The 17,733-nt window shown below is 44.2% G+C and overlaps 1 protein-coding gene across 4 annotated transcripts in view; it reads right to left on the bottom strand.

Annotated features, from left to right (window-relative positions):
• The window catches only part of POMGNT2 (protein O-linked mannose N-acetylglucosaminyltransferase 2 (beta 1,4-)), a 35,038-nt gene extending 17,760 nt beyond the window's left edge, over window positions 1-17,278 (bottom strand). For 3 of the 4 annotated variants that reach the window (XM_054060649.1, XM_054060651.1, XM_054060652.1), the window contains exon 1: window positions 17,199-17,219. The gene's annotated coding sequence lies outside the window, so the exon portion shown is untranslated. Of the gene's footprint in view, window positions 1-17,198 lie in introns of all 4 variants that reach the window. The other variant, XM_054060650.1, reaches the window with a different exon arrangement.
• Between the last annotated feature and the right edge of the window lie 455 nt (window positions 17,279-17,733).

Genomic DNA, 17,733 nt, shown 5'->3' with positions numbered 1-17,733 from the left:
TTACCAAGGCCTGTTGCCACAGTATGCAAGATAATGATGTTAAACGAAAAGAGTGTAGATTCATACTAAGTATAATGAAAAAAATTTTTTATGCTGAGCGTGGTGAAACACTGGAACAGGTTGCCGAGAGAGGTGGTAGATGCCCCAACCCTAAAACATTCAAGGTCAGGTTGCATGGGGCTCTGAGCAACCTGATCCAGTTGAAGATGTCCCTGCTTACTGCAGGGGTGGTTGGACTAGATGACCTCTAAAGGTCCATTCCAACCCAAACTATTCTATGACTACTGGATACACCTGGCCTCTAGTGTAACCACTTAGACTGATGCTAAGGAAGCACATAATAGCCGCGTTCTGGGTTGGCAGCAGATCTCGGGAGTGCCAATATTCACATGAAAACTCAGGACACAGCATAAGGTCTCATGAATCATATAAAATAATTTATATTATAGTAGGGAAAAAAAGTGTATTTACCAACAGCACAGGCTATAGGATTGAAAAACGCCTGCTGGCCAACTTAAACACTTCCTCAAAATTGTTTTTTGATTATTACTTAAATACCCTAGCCTGATTTTCCCTGTGGAAAAGAACAATTCTTACCTTGTATCTCATTTGATTACAGTACCATCACAGGGCTCAGCAGAGCAGTAGTAACACATGGCTGTGGGCCAGGCAGTTACTGTTTGACATGTTACTCGGAGGGCTACTACTACTGCTGCTGACGGGGGAAGAAAAGAAAGCAATACGAATCACCTTTCTCAGCTTCAATGTGAGCCACTGCGTGCAGTAGGGAAACTGTGATGAATTCACCAAGTTACTTGTACAAAATCATTCCAACTCCTCCAGGTGTCATACGCAACAATTTACAGTTTGATAGCTAGGAAGAACTTCTTCATGCCCTTGGCAGTGTGAAAATTCATGGAAGGACTATTGAACTAGGCATATTTATCAAGGGCACAGCAGCAAGAGGAAGAGGTTCAAGCCTGGTTTGAGTTTCTTTTTGTATAAGACTTACTGTTCTATTTATTAGAATAGTAATAAACCAAGGTGGTTAATTTTTGCCTCATAAACCTCACCAATAAATCAGTGCATCATTTCCCCACAGCTCTCCTCCTCACCCCACCTCTGTGGGGTTTACAACATCCTGATAAAGAGCCAATACGACATTTAATACATCCAAGAGGGTGACAGTTTCAATGAAAAAGCAGAAAGTATCTGTTGGGCGGGGAACATCTGCAAACCTCCTGATGTAGATGCTGTTCCCTGGTGGCCCTTTGATGATGGGAGATTCCTTACCCAACCCTGCCGCAGCAGCAGCTCATTTCTGTTCCCTTCCTTCCCACTAGCAAGATCTGCCGCCTCTGTTGAATGAAATGCTGAGTCAAGTATTTGGCAATGAGAATCTCTTCAAATAACTGAAGTGTAACCTGACTGTCACTGAGAGAAGAGCAACATCAGCTCAATAAACCAACTGCTGTTTAAAACAGCTGCACTTAAAAACATCCTCCCCCATTCATTATGTACAACTCTGGATCCGTGTGCAGGTACTTGCAAACCTGAGAAGAGAGTGGTCTTTCAGCTACTTTGCATAACATTTCAAGACATCAAGGACACTGCAGGCATCATCCTACACTGAGCAGTACCTCCCCACCTCTAGACTGCTGCTGGGATTGCTGCTGCTGCTGCAGCTACTCCCCACAACAGCCATCTAGATAACATGAAAGCCCTGCAGCATGACTCGAGCACAGGGAAAGTTGGAGAAGCTCTGAACCCTCTCACTTGCAGAGAATTCCCAAGATGAGACACAGTAAAAACTCAAATATCACCACATTCACCATCCTCAGAGAGCATGGTTCTTGTGACCCTGGAGAAAAGACAAGACTAAAATACGCATATGTATCAGCCTTAGGCAGCAAGACCCATCCCAAGTGTAGAGGGGTCTGAGATGGAGGACGTACATCATCCTGACCAGAATCTTCCTGCCTTGGCTTATCCAATTCCAACCTCTTCATGGCAGAACGATGTGCTTAATAATCTGCCCTGGAGGCTGTCAGGAACAGACTGGTGAAGTAGCCAACCCTTCTTCCCAGGCCAAAGGACCAAAGTTACAGCCACAAAAAGTGCCTCCAACAACTATGAAGACTCAAATCTGCACCTGTATTAACGGGGCAGGTATCTGAAAGGAGAAAGCACTCAAGTCAGAGGCTAAGGATTGCCTAGAAAACAGTCATCTTGCCAAGTCATTTAAAATAACCACCATTTCTTTACCATTACTAAAATATACTAAAATACTCTTCTCTAATTTGCTTGAATGTATCCAACGTTTACAAGACGAGCAAGTGCCTACAAGCTCTGTGTTCCAATGGGACAAAGACATAAATTAAACAAGGTGCAGAGAAATTTTTGAATAACGTTTGAACTTTGTGACCTCTGAGCTAAATATATATAGGCATATAATATGTACATATGACTATGACAAAATTCATATAAAAGATCAGAATGAATATATAGACTATATATTGTCCTTAAGTTTACACTTGCATTATAAGATTATTAATCAGTGGCTTTGTAAATTTAAATAAATTCATTTCAATAAACTGCCGACCTCCCAGCTTTAGTTTTATACCTTTGACACAACTCTAAACAGTCAGAAGCCAAGAAGCTGCAAAGCCACGTATAAATATTTGTGAAGCTGTCCCAGATAACCTTACAGGAGAAGGGAAGGGGAGAGCAACACCAGTCTTCATTTTCTATTAACTCTCAGGTCTCTGCATGAACATGAGTAATAACCTAAGTAGTAAAGAACAAACAGCCAGAAGCAAGGAGCGGGGCTAAGAACAAATCATTAAAAAGTGATATGCACCAAGGGCCTTAACTTAGCTAAAGGCAGTAAAAATGCACACCCACAGGAAACCACCTCATGTCTCCTCTAAATGAATCTGGTCATATAGTTTTAGTGCTGAGTAAGTGACTGCCTCAGTGCGACACCAGTGTCTGTTAGAAAGGACCGTATTTCATCTGTGTGCTTAGAAGTCTGATAAGCTATTTTCCCAGGTGTGCCTCTCCCTCCTTCTAAAGGAGGAAACTACACAGCAAATTAATCTTTGTGCACCTTTTCATTTTCCACCACTCCTGCTCTTCCCTTCTTCCACTCCTCCCATCCATTTTGAAAGATAAGAGGGAAAATATGGATTGTTCACCACAAAAGTGAAATAAATTCACAACGGCAGGAATGGCCTGAGTCTGGTTTTGGCTCATACAAGAGAGCTTATGATACAGTGAGTCAGCATAAAAAAAATAAGGTCATGAAATTGGTGTCACACACCTTTCTGGAGAGGGCTTTTTGTCCACACAGCTATGGGTGGAAGATTCATCTGCCCAGGGAGTAAACACTGGAAACTAATCTTGCCGGTGCCAAGGAATTTCAGTTTGCCAACCATCAACATCACACTCAATCTACATTACAGGGGGCCAGCTGGGAGAGGGGAAACCAACAGCAAACTAAAACACCAACTAGTGCACAGCTAACTCGTTTCCTGTGCATCAAAGGCTCATCAGTGACTGCCCCATGCAATGGACTGTGGTCACCCAGTAACTACATTTGACTTTCTGCTTGCCAGGAGCAAATCAGAAATTTCATCACACCCAGGAAGGCACTGATGATATAAAGTGTTCATCTTCAGAAGAGGTAGCACAGCCTTTATGCCCAAGCCAAGGAGTATTTTTTCTGGAACAAAAGAAGGGACAGAACCAAATGGTTTGAAATTCCTTCAAGGCATTTGCAAGTGTCAAGCTATTTTATACAGACTATGCTTAGATGTTTTATTGGTCATCGGAGGTCCAAATTTCACAGACAGCTTAAAACTACCCGTGGCTTTCTGTGCTTAAAGAAGCCAGTGTCTAAACTCCCAGTTGGGTACCACTCTCAGAATAAAACACATTCACACATTCCACTGAAGGGAACTGAACCATCAAGAATAGTTGTTATTCAGAGATAGCATGCAAAAGTGGACCTTAAAACATAATGGGTGAAATTTTAGCTGCAAAAGCAATGAAAACCTCAGAGTGCGGCTTTGAGAAGAATGCAGCAGAAACAACCCAAACAGGCTGGTTTTGAAGACTGGAAGCTCTGAGAAGGGAGAGAAAAAGCTTATTTTTCAGTGCGAGCCACAAGACTTCATAAAGGAATCTTCTAAAAACAATACTGAATATATACTTTGACTACAGTCTACTGATTACTATATCAGAGAGCATAACTAGACGAGTAAGAAAGATCTGTGTGCAATCTCACGTTATACAAGAGGTACATAAAGCACGACTATTCCTTGGCTTCACACAAGCATAGTCCTAGTATCTACACAGCTCTAAGCTGGAAAAAAGAGATGGCACTCTGAAACTGAAGTAGCCTACGCCAAATTTACACAACAACGACTTCCAATCAAGGACCCAAATCCCAGAATTCAGCTTGTCTTTGCTCCTGCAACAAAGCAGCAAGGAAGATCAGACTTCAGAGACATCTTTCCCTGTTAATTGCATAATAACAGTTTAAAACAGAGATTGTATCACACCCACTGTCTCTCAAGAGCAAAAATAAGTGTGTAATCAAATCATTAAGATAAACCAGTAAAAAAATGGAAAGGAAATTAACACCAAATACAAAGAAATCTTTGCAACAAAAAAAAATGAAGCCATTTTTATTGAGTATTACATTACCTCAGCTGAACTTTAGCAAGTAACCTGGATGGTACAAAAAAACACTTTTCCACAAATACAAAAAAAATCCCTTCTGTTATCAAGTGAATTTCTATTCCTCTCATCTTTAATCCCAATCTACATATATGCCATCTCCACACAAGAACCAATCAATACTTGTTTAACATCAAAATGCCCCTTGCCCCTTTTTAACACGTGTGATCTTCAAAACATCTAGCAGCTGAAGAAGGAGCTCCTGGATCCAACCGTGCAGAGGAATCCAGCTGTCAATGACTGTCTACATCTCTTTCAGTTTCATAAGGCAGAGTCAAAGGCCAGGAGAGAGGAGGACACTTGCATGTGCGTTTTGAAAGGAAAAGGCAAAAATACTTTACAATGGAAAAGGGAAATTTCAGTTGGTTCAGATGTAAGAATCATGCTGCACAGATTCTCGTACATATGACTAAGCAAGCTTTGGTCTGGGAGACAGTCAAATAGCAGTGAAAGCTGCAGGCAAGATGGGAAAAGCTAGTGAAATTTTTCAGCCCTCAGGGAAAAAGCTTCAAGAGCTGAAAAGGCAAATTATTGAGCCCTTCCATTACAAAGCATTTCTGAGGAAAACTTTTAAGTTAAGTCAAAAGAGCCAACTATACTTAAACTCAGGTGTGCCTCTTCTCAAATGTAAACAAAGCAAACTGAAATAAAGTGAAGGAAGAAAAGAAACAAGTAGGAATGGAATAGAGAACAAAAAGAAGACACACTTGGACAAAGGATGCACAGCAGAAGAACGTGCAACCCTCGAAGACTGCTCCAGAAAAAAAAAAAGACCTGTCTGGGGGATTATCTTTTTGATCTGTATTTATCAGTATAGACCAAGGAATCTCCAGTCATGAGCCTGAAACCTCACTGTACTGTATGAAGTGAATAAAATCACTTAAAACCCCAGGGATGAGAACTGCAGTGCCAGCTGCAATGCTGTGGGACCAGTTGGAGGTAAATCACTGAAAACAAATGATGCTATAAAATCAGTGCACCAGAAAAACTCAGCCCTCATCTCTCTTTTAGAGTCTCGAGGATGCAAGGGGGTTGACATCTAATTCAGCACGAAAAAATGCAATACAAACATTTCCATCTGCACACACAACCAATGCCTCTCAGTTTGAACACAAGCTCAAATCCAGCAGGAAGTGCATGGATGGCTCCATACCACCAGGAGTACGGAGGCAGCGCCCAGTGTAGAGAACACACTGCTTCCTCAGAAAGCACAGAAGCCATCAAATTCGAAGGAGTAAGAAATGCAGCACGAAAATGAATTAAAATGGAGGAAAGAAAACAGAAGCAAAAAGAATGCTTCTGCTAAAGGAAAACCAGGATAAGAACCAGGCACAGAAAAGATCTAGACCCTCTCTGTCCACTGCATACTGCCATTAGCAGTCAGAAAAAAACATCCTCGTTTGGAAACCTTCTTGAAAAGTGCATTTCTCAGGCTGGTGGAGAGCACGCCAGCATACACAGCTTTGGTCCAAAGACAGGATGAAACAGGGCTGAACTGTAAATTACTGGAAATTTCTACATTTTCCCCTGTTTGCAAAGGAGGAAACATTATGTGCTCCCTCACAACATCCTCAGTCTCTTCTAATGCTTCAGCCCTCTGTGGCAGAGGCACCACACTACCACAGCCACCTACTATGTTCTTCTGCTGGTGGTTAAACGGACACAGGCAGGGTGTGAAAAGTGAGGTGGGGAAGTAGGCAGACTCGCTGCAAGGTAGCAAATGCCAAATCATTAGAATCTCCATCTACATCAGTTGATACTGCAGCCAAGAACACAAGAGCAACACCTGTACTACTCACAGACTCCTCTTCCAGGTGACAGGAAAAGACTAATTTCCTTTTCTTACTTCAAGCTACTAAAACGAATCAACCCTCTTCTCATAGCAAGACCCTGGCTTACCCCACACAGCATGGTGTCAGGTAGATACACCCAATGGAAGAAATACTTGTGATTAGATTTAAGCATGCGCTTAACTCCTGGCTGGATCAGCCCTTTCAACCGCACATTCTTGTGGGCCGTAGATTTGCGTTCTTATACATCTTTAAACTTTCCAGGACGTGTAATTTATCATTCTACCCATGATAAAGGATGGCAACACTCTGCTTGTTCTTGCTGTCATTACACTGCAGAAAACAAAAATATAGATTTCTCAACAGCAAGGTGGAAGATAGTGATATCCCTTTTCCCTGCTCTGATAATTTAGCTGTAGCATATCACTACCAGGCTTGAATTGGAAAAAGGGAAAAAGATTCAAAGGGAGAAGAAAAAAAGTGGAGAAAAAGCATACTTACTGCAACAGAGATAAACTAACAAAAAATACATTTGCAGCTCAAATATGGAAAGAACATCTGTATTAAATACGATCTCAGAAGAACTGACTAGGATAAATAAATGTGCCATTCCAGATATTTCAGCCTAAGTATGGAAAATACATATTACTCTGACTTTATGAAGGGCTTAGTTTTATCAGTACTATTTATACACACTTCCTTAGTTCATTTTAGACCCATTGCTTGTACTGTATGCACACTATAAATACAAAATGCACAGCAGCACATTCACGTGTCACAGAAATAAGATTTTAAACCAAGATACTTAAGTGCTCACTCATTTTAAAAGACAACAGCTCCCTATTTTTTATCATCACATTTCTAAATTATATATGGGCTGTGTGTTCCTCCAGACAAATGAACACTGATAAATTACGTTCTGTCTGTAGCCAGGCACTTCAAGTAATCTCCACCCTCCCACCTCCTCATCACATGAAATAAAGATGAAGCACCACACAGCGTCAGTTCCATTGCAGATCCATTCAGCAGCTGCCTCTACCTCAAACAACAGACTAGATATGTCAAAATCTTCATCAGACTCCACTATCTGAAGTGGAAACTTTTGCTGCAGTGGACTCGGGCAACCCCTGAGAGGGTGCTGGCTAGTACACGCCCTACAGTGCCGGCATTGTGCAAAACCGCATCCAGCTCCTCTCGCAGGTCTTTCCCGATGGGATTGCTCTCCTTCCTAATTGACTTTATGCCTGGACAAGTGCTTTCGGCTGCATTTGTGCACTGCAATACATTTAACGAATAGCACCGCATGCTCCATGACCTGGCTGCTCCCCAGCCATGTGCCCGCAGGAATGCTGCCTGGATTATTAAGCCCACCGCTTGAGCACACACATCCCATTTGTAATCTGCTTCATTACCCTTTTCCCAGCAAGCTCACCCAGAGTTAATTTAATGCATTTAAGAACTGAAGACCAGCCTCACCTCCCCACAGCGCAATCAAACATATTACAGGCAGAAAATTTGGCTACATTCCATCTATGGGGTTTCCTTCAAAGCCCCCTTCTTATGACAACAGCCGAGCTGACACGATTAGTATGAGAAGCGTGCTCCATCCAACATAACCCACCACCACCATGGTGAGGTGCTGCACCCTCACCCTGACCCTTGCATATCCCCATCCCTCCCCTACAACAGCATAGGAGCTGGATCATTTTCAAGACTCCCTATCCAATACTCGCAAAGTATGGAAATATAGAAGATAAGAGCACTCTTTCCTATATTCAGGCTCTACTGCCCTGGTCAGCTCAATACAACAGCTCTCTACAGCTACAGAAGGGCACTCAGTCCCCAGGCCAGGAAGGAGCACCAAGGAGACACAGGAATAAGTAGAGGCAAGTATAATAAATGCTTTCCAGCTTCTTCCTTAGCAAGAGTCCCCAGAGCTTGGGGACTGCCATCTTCAGCTTCAAACCCCCATGGAAGAAATTTCTTTTCCTTTCCAAGGGTGACTTCCAACTTCATTCAACATGCAGGCAGGATCCAATGAGTAGGAGGTCCAGTAAAAACACCATGGCTTTGAGAGGGAGAGGGGGGAGAGTCTGCATTCAGAACCACACCTGGAGGTGACTCTGTAGTGCGATTCCATCTCTGCTTACAAACAGGCCTCCATGCAACTCTTTCAGAAGTACCTATAATGTGCTTTCCACCGGTATTATACAAACTAAGAACGTTTAAAGTTCAAATATAAAATTAAAAAATGAAGAATGATAAGTTGTGAAATTTATCTTGTCACCAGCCAAATTGCCACTCTGGGCTTCAAATCACGACAGAAAAAGTGAGGAACAAGACTAACTGTTTATGGCTTGTTTTCTCCATGTGCAAGGAAATGCAATTGCACTGTAGAACTCTACATAAAAAAAAAAAAAAAAAAACCTCAATTAATTATTTGAGTATTAACCAGCAAGAAATTACTTTCTTGTAGTTATTTTAGAATTGCTTATTGCCACCATAACCTGTCTGCAGGGGTTAATACTAATTCGCCAAAAAATCTTGGTTCACTTTACTACAGAATTACTAGGATATTAGGGTACCTAATGGTATCCTAATGAAAACAGAACGTTTTGAGATCATCTTTCTAAGCAGGGACTGGTGAAGGACTGATGAGTAAATGAGGAAGGAAAGGTTGCAATTTAAGTAGAGAGCGTCCATAGATAGAGACTTAAGGATAGAGAAAGATTAAGTGAGGAACCCAGTGTCAAAGAGGAAACAAACAAACAAAATCAATGACAAAAGTAGGAGTGCACCACAAACCTTCCAAGCTTAATCACAGCACCTTAGGTGCACTTAAATGCCCTTGGTTTCAAGTTGACTCATTCACCTTTCTTTACTGCAAAAGCCACTTGTAAGTACCAGAAATGAAATCCCACCAATCAAGAGCAATCAAGATTACATTTTTAAAGATAACTCTGCCCCTCTCTTCTCCCCCCCAGGCTTCCAACTTCCCATCTCAGGGCTGTCAGAAGTTGTCAGTACATCACACGAGAAACTCATTTGAACATACAATATAACCTGACAGGCAATACATCAGAAAACCTAGATGTGACAACAGCAAATTCCACCAGATGGTCCTGGATCATATCCATCCATTACAGAAAAAAAAAAAAAAAGAAATATTGAAAGAAAGAAAACACTACACAAAAAAAAAGCAGAACTTCTGAAGAAAAGGAAAAAAAAAAGGATGGTATAGGCACTATTTCACTCTTTGTCTTATCCACGCCAGAAAAGGAGACACACAATACCTCCACCTCTTGCCCTCACCAACCCGTCCTGTCACTAATATCAATATATGCATTGCATACTCCTACCCTAAGACAAGGCTTAAAGAAAGATGCCACCCCACTAAAAGGCAGTATTGTACTAGTACTAACAGTGTGTTCTAATTGAGAAAACTCAATGATTCTGAAGCCTGGCTTCCAGGTACACCAAACCCAAGTGATCACCCTGGGAGCAGCTGTGAACTTGGGGCACTTTCAAGGCTCCCTGTTGCTCTTGTAGGCAGCAGAGATTCTGTTTGTGTTCAGGCTGCCTACAAAGCTCATCAGCCTTTGTAACAGCCCTTTTGGGAGAGACATTGGACTGCCTTGTCCACTGTCTGCCACATAATCCTGGGAAGGTAGCTGCAGGTCAAACTCTGACGGCCCAGGGCTAACCTCAATGCAGGTAAAACTGTCTTTGATACACACGAAGCTCAAACCACCTTCCAGCAGGCAGAGAGCACACCCTGCTCCCGATTCTGGCCTCAAGCTCCAACAAAACACAGTGCCGAGGCAGGAACAGGGTCAGGACTCAGTGCCAACCTCTGGGAGGTCAGCACAGTCCCACTGCATAAAGCACCAGGTTCAGAGGCAGCTCTGGGGTTAATTCACTGCCGGGAAAACACAGAAGCTGTCACTGTTCTTCCATGAGCATCACCAACCTGGCCACAGTAGCAGCTCAGCAGAGACAAAAGTGACAATCCTGTGAAAGATAAATCAAACCTGCGCAGGCTGTCACTGCTCAAGCAAGACCTTCAGCGACACATTCCTTTCTCCTGCTCTGTCCCTGCCTTCAACAGCTGTGTGCAGATCCATGAGTTTTACTCTGTGAAAAGTAATTGTGTGTAACTGGAAAAATACCTTGAATCTTTGTCCTTTGAATTACACATGATCCGAAGTAAAAGGTATTTAGTCAAATATATTTTACACTGGTAAAGGAAGCAGATGTGGATCTCAATGCACAGAGGGAACAAAGGCAGTGAATAAAACAGTTATTTTACCAAATATTTAACAGGACAGGATAGCGCTTCAAAGTTCTTTGGAAATCTGAGAACTTCTTTGAATACAAAGCTGTGACTCTGGAAGAAAGCAGGTCTACTCCCTGCCAGTGTGCAAGCTGCACTTCACAGCTTAGGAATGAAGAAATCTCTCTTCAGGCCACTGTGGCAAAACCAGTTTCCACCAGGAAACTGGACTGAGCCTTTAACAAAGGAGTATTTCTGCATATTATGAATACCTGTTTTCCCTCCCCTAAAGGAGAGCAGGGTGCATCAAGCACAGCATTGCTAGCAGGTCGAGGGACGTGATCGCCCCACTCCGCACTGGCGTTGCCTCACCTTGAGTCCTGTGTGCAGTTTTGGGCACCACAGTATGAAGAGGATATCAAGCTACTGGAGAGTGTCCAGAGGAGGGCCACAAAATTGGTGAAGGGTCTAGAGGGGAATCCATGTGAGGAGCAGCCTAGAGAAGACTGAAGGAAGAACTCGTCGTGGTTTATAGCTGCCTCACAAAAGGAGGAGGAGAAGCAGGTGCTGATCTGTTCTCTCTGGCAACCAATAGATAGGATCTGAGGAAATGGCTGGAAGATGTGCCTGGGGAGGGTTAGGTTGGATATTAGGAAAATGTTCTTCCCTCAGAGGGTGGTGGAGCACAGGAATAGGCTCTGCAGGGAAGCAGTCAGGACACCAAGCCTGACGATACTCGAGAAGCATTTGGACACCACACCAGACACATGCGGTGAATGTTGGGGTTGTCCTACGCAGGGACAGGAGCTGGACTCCTTATGGGTTCCTTCCAACTCAGGACCTTCTATGATTCTACGATTTCCTGAGTGACAAAAACCTGTGAAGGGGAATACTCCAGCGCAGATGGGGAACTGGGCTACAGTCACGCTTCAGAGACTGTGAGTGGACTGGGCTTCAGAGATTAGTAATGAAAAGACCTTTTTTAGCAATGATTGGTGGCTACTCACTGACTTCTGAAGCAGCAGTTTATTGGCTCCATCCAATCCATTTTACAATTATCATCTTTAGCACAGAGAGGAAGCTACTTCTACATCGGGGACCTGAGAACAAAAGGCTTACAAAAGAGTCAATCCTCCTCTCCTCCTCAAGCTTCAACAAGGAAGATCTGTTTTCTTACTCTGCCTTTATCATTTTAAATTGGAGGAAAAGTCAGTGACATTTTCAAGTTTGTGCACCAGTGGGATTTCAAGCACTGCAGAGGAACATAAGTACACTTACAGACACTTTTGACTGGAACTTAAATGTTGTGACAGCACATAATAGTCTCCCAGAGATAAGAAAAAGAGGCATTTAGCTCAAAATGTATGTTCTGATTAAACTTAAAATGGACACAACCTTTTTAGGGGATGGCCTTTTGGCACCTAAAAGCTTTCCCATAAATAGCAGACCAGGATTTTTCAAAACATCAACTTTCTACAGAAAGGAAAATAAAAAACTTTATATTTAATTGTTCTCAGCAGAAATACCGTAAAACAGGCAGCATAAGAATAATATGTATCTAATAAAATTGGTAAAATGTCACCTCCTCCCATTTTGATATTTAATTATATCTCATTAGAAAAGCAAAAATACTGCAAATCAAAGTCCAAGAATCAGCTGTTTACTTTATGTATTTATAGGCACTTATATAGCACTCATTACCATAGCAACCAGGAATCTTTTTTTCTTCTTGTTCAAAGGAGAAGTTTTAATTTTGAAATGTGATCCTTTGATGCTACAGTGCAAATAGGTACTTACGTCCTATGCTGCAAACATTTAGGCAGTACACGAACAGACCTAAGTCAAAGGTACAGTGAAAGTGAAGCAAACACAGCAAGAATAAAGGAAAGGAACCTAGAAGCAAGTGAGAACGAGGGAATGAGGGAAAAAGGGCTTCCCTATGAAGATTCACAATGCACCAGGTCCTACAATAAGCCATGATCTCCCTGGTGCTTTTACTGCAATAGTAAGTGCCTGGTTCATGAAACACAGTTCAATTAATCAAGAGTGATCAACAAGTTCCCAGTTTACACTGAGGACACTGGTGCATATTCTTGAGCAAGGATTTCTGAGAGGATAGTAGCTCAGGAATGAGGCTGCAGAGTGCTGCCTCTCCCTTGAGAGTAGAGAAGTCAGGAGCTTCACTTTGATTGCTACTAGCCATTAGCCAGCTATTACCCACTATCAAAGTCCCACAGAATTAACAGACCTTTTTAAAAACGTCATCTGCCCACAAAACATCAAAGAAATTAGTAAATTAGAACATTGCTCCTGCATACACTATCATAGAACAAACTACCGGGTATGTCATGCAATTGCAGTTTCCCCACAGTACTCCTGGTTTGCACAAGCACAAAACTACTTTTCAGACCCTCAAAAGAGACCAGAATTGGTTTTAGACTATTTCACCCGTTTGCTTCCCACCACCACACAGATTAGACACATACACGCACAATGTACTACTTCAGATCCTCTTAAATGCCAATGAAATTCTAATTGGGACTGAAAAGAAATAAATGGAGACATCTTTGGCCTGTTGTCACTTTGTTACATAAGAGATTTTATGGTAAAGATTTCCTCAAGACACGGGTATGTGAAGAAGTTATTACCTTCAACTCTGAATTTAGTTTGATTCTACTCTTTTTTACCGACCAATACTGTCCAAAACAGTTAATTAAGGAGTGTTTTGTTGTTCCTAAACCAAACACATAAATCTTTACACAAGACTGGTGGTTATTTTGTAGTCTTATTTTAAACTGTATTCTAAATAGGGCAGAAATTGCATGTATGACAGCAAGAAAAAGTGACAAGTTCCTTAACTGGAAAAGCACCAGCAGGCACTGTTATCAGAGCAGACCAGCTCTTTTAAAGTGGACTGATGAAGCTATTTTTAAAAAACACCTAATAACATCACAGAGAAGAATCTGATCTCTGCAAAGGTGAGCCATGCAGCTCAATACTCCTGGGAGGCAGCTAATGAAACTGAAGCTTGTCAGACACAGACTGCATCCAGTAATTGGCTTTGAAAACTTGCAGTTTAAATTCCACCACGCTGAGTTCCATGCCCCGCTCACAGCTTGCTCCAAACGCACACAGAACTGAGGGCTGTCTCGCATGACCAAATGCGAGTGGGCACCTTTCCACTGTGTGTGCTGCAAGGCTCAGGCTGCATTCTTGGAGGGCAAGGAAAGGAACCTACTTTCTTCTAGCACCTCCCACCTACCAGTCACCTCCAAGATAGTGAGAGATGATTGCAGGAAGGAGGCAGCAGAATGGTGTCAGAGCAGGCGGTGTATGGATGGAGGAGGAGCGACACATCCTAACACAGAAGGTGAAGGAAAGGGGTGAAGACCTAAAAGGAGAAGGAAGAGGGTCCCATGTCATGCATTCATCCAGCACAGCAGAATCACCGACCAGTGCCAACCCTCAGTCAGTGCTCTGTGCCAACAGTGCAAAGTCCCTCAGGAACAGCCACTGGCTTCTCCAGAAAGGCAGCCAGCAAAACAGAGGAAGCATCACCCATTTTACCTGAAACTCCACTTACTCTTCCTAGCCCTTTCCCAGAGCTTTATGGACCCGTAGATCCATTCTGTCTCTCAATCTGAACCACAAAACTGAACTCCACAACCACCTTGGATAACAACCAAAGAAATTATCACCTCACAGCGTGATAAGGCAAAATTTTGTCTGTACCGCTAAGAACCTCTGATATCATTCTAGCTCTGCAGTTGAACGCTCTCCTTTGCGCTTTCTTTTTCATGATTCTTCCTGCCTCCCACTACTTCCTAGAAAAATCCGCTCCTTCACAGCCTAGATATGCTCTGGTTGGAAAAGCCATTTTAAAAGAGAGCAGGTTCTTCCGCTGCAAGACATCATCTGTGGCTCTGTTTATCTGAAGAAAAGGATAGTTTTACTAGTGGAGTATCTCTAAGCCTCTATGTGTTAAAACACCTTCTAAAGATCTTGCTGTGTTAGAGCACAGGCCAGATATAAATCCGCAAAAAAAACTCTAGGGAACAATAACTGAACGTGGGCTGCTGTCATAGGGAGATGTTTAAACCAACAGCGCTTACCAAAGACTTTAAAGCAACATTTTTTCAAGAGAAGGAGGTAAGAATAAGGGGAATGAGAATACCTGGTTTTCAGATGATTGAAGCAAACCTCAGCAAGTTCACAGTGTGGTGTGACTCATGAAATAAGAAATTTCATTGGAAAAAGATTTCCATACAGTCAATCCATTCTGCACATTGCTTAGTAGAGAATAGGCTCTAGGTAATTAGTCCCAAGACATTAACCAGGTACCTAAAGTGCATGTTCATGGCGTGCTTCACAAGTGTTGGAGGTTGAACTCCAACTTTGATGACAGCTAATTAAAACACAAAAGTGAGACTCCAAGGAAAACTGCCACCTTGCAATCATAAACCGTTCAAAATGCACTCTTGCTGAAAAGCAGAATGCAGAGCAGGTTTCCTGTATCTAGTTCAGGCATTTGGTATCTACCACACTTTTGAAAATGACATTGCAAAATAAACACCCTGTCTAACAGCTGATATATTTAGCATAGGTCGGGTTTGCTTGGGGGAGAAGGTCCTCCCAGAGCAGGAGAGCTCTTTCGATTCTTGCTTAAGTCAAAGCTTGAGCTAACAAGCCAATCTACCAGTTCAAGTGTTTTGAGACTGCAACTAAAAGGAGCCGTCACTGTTTTACTACCAAAGTCAACAGATTCTTTTGAATCAGCAATCACCGTTTAAAAGTCAGCATTTGTCAACAGTTATCCACCTATGGCGCTGGTGTGAAAACACCAATATGTTCCCTTGCCTTTACCAGTTGTTCAGACATAGCCATTATTCTCATCACCAGAGAAGAGTGTGGCTCTTTGTTTGTTTTTTTTCCAAAGCAGCAACCATCAATATTGACCTTATCACTACCTACGGCTACATGAACAGAGGTTGTAGCGAGGTGGGTGTTGGTCTATTCTCCCAAGTAACAAGCAACAGGACAAGAGGAAATGGCCTCAAGTTGTTCCAGGGGAGGTTTAGATTGGATATTAGGAAAACATTCTTCACTGAAAGGGTTATCAGTCCCTGGCAGAGGCTGCCCAGGGAGGTGGTCGAGTAACCATCCCTGGAGTTATTTAAAAGACGGGTAAATGAGGTGTCTGGGGGTTGGTGCAGTAATGGGCAGGTATGGTTGGACTCTACGATCCCAAAGGTCTTTTCCAACCAAACGATTCTATGATTCTATGAATAACCCATTTAAACATTGGGTTAATTGAGAAGAGCTGGAAGGCAGCAAGCGGACACAAGCAGAGCCATAGCAGAACATGCATGTACAACACAGCCAGAGCTGACACACTCAGGAGAAACTTTTCCACCATGCTTAGTCAGCACACAACAATTAAAAGGGGCAGGATGCGATAAATTCAGCATCCGTACCCACTGGGACCAAATTCACGTGGACTGCTAAGCTTCCAGAGCTGAGGGGGTACCTGGGGGGGGGGCTCCCAAGGAGCTCAGCTATCAAGGAAAACTGCTAGGAGAGCACAATTCCATCTTGACTTGCCCTGGTAGGCTCCCAGCCCGCAGTGCCTTTGACCTCTGGGGAGGTTATTTGAGTTTTAATTCCCGCGGTGCGGGCGGAGCCTCCCGGCGCTGCCGGCCGGATCGCTGCCCTCCCCACCCTGGGAAGCAGCGGTCTCCGCGTTCCAGCCCCGCTCCGTGCGATCCCGGGGGACTCCCTGCGTTGTTCCCCCCCGCCCCGTCCATCCCCACCGCGCGGTCCCCGCCGACCAAAAGGCTTCGCCTCCATCCCCCTCGCCACCTGCCCTCTGCTCGGAAAGGAGGTGGCAGCCGGCCCTGCCCCGCCACTGCCCCATCGCTGCATATTAGATGCACCACGCGGCTGCACAAGAGCTGTCCCACGGCTGCACAAGAGCTGCAGAATAGCTGCCCCATGGCTGCCCCACGGCTGCACAACAGCTGCAGAATAACTGCCCCACGGCTGCACAAGAGCTGCAGAATAGCTGCCCCACGGCTGCACAAGAGCTGCACAAGAGCTGCAGATTAGCTGCCCCACGGCGGCACAAGGGCAGCACGTTAGATGCCCCACGGCTGCACGTTAGTGCACAAGAGCTGTCCCACGGCTGCCCCAAAGCTGCACAAGAGCTGCCCCATAGTTGCCCCACGGCTGCACAAGAGCTGCCCCAGCTACACGTTAGTGCACAAAAGCTGTCCCACGGCTGCCCCAAAGCTGCACATTAGCTGCCCCACGGCTGCACAAGAGCCGCACATTAGCTGCCCCCAAAGCTACACATTCGCACACAAGAGCTGCCCCACAGCCGCCCTCCGGCTCACCTGCCGCCCCTCCGCTCCCTCCGGCGGGCGCTGTCGGCGCCGGGGCCGCGGGGGGGGCGGGGCGCACGCGCCTCTCCCGGCGGAGGGGGGGGGGCGAGGGGGGAGGGGGGAGGGAGCGGGCGCCGCGCGTGCCCCGCGCGCGAAATGCATCCTGGGGGGTGTAGTTCCGTAGAGTCATAGAGTCACCCGGCTGGGAAAGGTTTCTTGGATCATCGAGTCCAACCATTCCTGTCTGCCACTAAACCATGCCCCTGAGCACCTCGTCTACCCGTCTTTTAAACACCTCCAGGGATGTTTCCTTTCTTGCTTTCCTTTCTTTCTTCCCACTCTCCAGCCTCTCGTTTTCTTCCACTCGGAAGTTACGCGCTAAAGTGGAGGGCAACCATCCTTCTTAGGGGTATATGGCTTCAAATCCACCAGGAAAACATGACAGATGACAGGCTCTTGCGTCTTTACCAGAGGAAGGTCCTTCCCACCAGGGAAATCACGGCAGTGGCGTTGGATCGCGTTTGTTGGGTGAGGTTCAGTCAAGGCA

The sequence above is a fragment of the Cuculus canorus genome, chromosome 2 (assembly GCF_017976375.1).
Source record: "Cuculus canorus isolate bCucCan1 chromosome 2, bCucCan1.pri, whole genome shotgun sequence".
Classification (NCBI taxonomy): Eukaryota; Metazoa; Chordata; class Aves; order Cuculiformes; family Cuculidae; genus Cuculus; species Cuculus canorus.
Note: the sequence above shows the minus strand (reverse complement) of the source record. Positions and strands in the feature narration are given on the sequence as shown.